Source organism: Malaclemys terrapin, chromosome 9 (assembly GCF_027887155.1).
Source record: "Malaclemys terrapin pileata isolate rMalTer1 chromosome 9, rMalTer1.hap1, whole genome shotgun sequence".
Lineage (NCBI taxonomy): Eukaryota > Metazoa > Chordata > Testudines > Emydidae > Malaclemys > Malaclemys terrapin.
The window spans coordinates 38,974,225-38,976,059 of NC_071513.1; positions in this window are offsets into that span (position 1 = coordinate 38,974,225).

Below are 1,835 nucleotides of genomic sequence, written 5' to 3' on the forward strand. Positions count from 1 at the left end.
ATCCTGCTGCACACCCACCTGCCTGGGGAATGTCCTCTTCTGTGATGGGCCAGGCCAGTAAAGTATCATTCCTTCCTCACCTGCTTCCTGGTGCAGCTGGGGGGGGGGGGGCAGATCCTCAAGGCTACTTAGGCTCTGAACTTCCACTGGTGTCCTGAACCCCAGCACCGGGAACTCCGTTCTTAGACACTCCGGCTACGTCTACACTAGGAGCTAGGGGTGTGATTCCTCAGCTTGTGCTAGCGCTCATCGTGCTAGCGTGCTAAAATAGTAATGTAGTCATGGCAGTACCGGCAGCAGTGAGTAGTGGGAGGGGCAGGCTGCCCTGAGCACAAACTGGCCTGAACCCTGGGGTACATACTTGGCCCGGCTAGCCCGTGCCGCCCTCACTGCTGCCCTTGCCACGGTGGCTATGCTTCTATTTTTAGTGCGCTAGCTCGAGGAGGGCTAGTGTATGAGCATGTCTCCTTGAGCGAGGACTCACATCCCCTAGCTCTGCTCCAGTTGTGGACTGTGGGGAAATAGAGGAGGGGGGCCTTCTTTTTAATAGCCAGAGCTGGAATCTGAAGGCCCCTAAATAAACCCTGAAACAGAGATCTGTTATGCTAGCTGCCCTTGCACAAAGCAGTGCAGGCCAGGGTGCAGGCCTAAGCCTGAGCAAGACTGAACAACACAATTTTTTGCCAAACTCGGTCAAGGGTCATGTCCAGAGGAGTGGGGAGGGGCAAGGAGGGAAAGAATAAAAATAAAAAGCCCCAGCAGCAGCACTAATGAAATATGTTCATGACTAATGAAATATAATAACCACTTGTGTGAAGCAATAGGTAACTTTAGCTAAATGCAGTTTCTTGACTCATGCAGCTTCTCCTTTGGGTGATCTGTGACCCACTCTGTGATTCCAGCTATCTGCAAAAATAGCCAATCATAGATCCTCTTTAGGGGTCCCATGAAACCCCCCCCCCAATCTTTAACCAAAAGACCCCGGAAAATAACATGTGTCTTGAGAAATGTACCCAAACTGGTGCCAAGTACCACCTCTGGGGAAAACCACCAAGCGCCCCTCTACCCAAATAAACATCCAATTCTCGGAAAAATGAGGAAGGTACCTAGGGGAGATTGGGGGGCGGGGGAACTGACCCCGACCCTAACTTCTTAACTCGCGGTTTGGGGAGGGACTGACCCCAACCCTAGTTTCTTAACTTGTGGTTTGGGGGCAGGGCTGACCCCAACCCCAGTTTCTTAACTCATGACGCATTGTGTGTACTTCGTTTGCGGTTTGACGAAATAAAAGCCCGCCTGCGAGCGGCCCTCGGGGTGTCAGTCTTCGGACTGCACCCCAGTGCACTGGTATGTATGTCAATAAACTGGCCTCAGGCTTGAGTCTTTGAACTAAAATCATTGTGTGGGTGTCTTTTTGACTACAACAGGACGTAGCCTCCATTATAAATCCCAGCGCTGGGCCTTCCCCTCCCTGACACACAGTTAGTCATTGACCAGACACGTCACTAATGCAGAGTTCAGGTTGCCCAGAGGTGTCTTGGTTTTGTTTTGAGTTCTACAAAACGCAAACTCTTGAGAACTAGGAAATGAAGAATTAAGGTTCACCCCCACAGTACCTGCATTCTGTCCCCCCTGGAGCTGGCCATAATCACTGGGAATTACCTGTATGCACTCTGTTCAGGGTAGCTGTACTGGATGGTGGAGGGATTGCTGGGAGCTGCCTGACAAAGCTGGGACTGTGATCTGAGGCAATGTGGGGACTGTGTTCCTTGGGAGGGATGTGATCCAGTGCTTAATTTGTGCCAGGGCTGAGCCCCGGCATCTCTGGGTTTGGC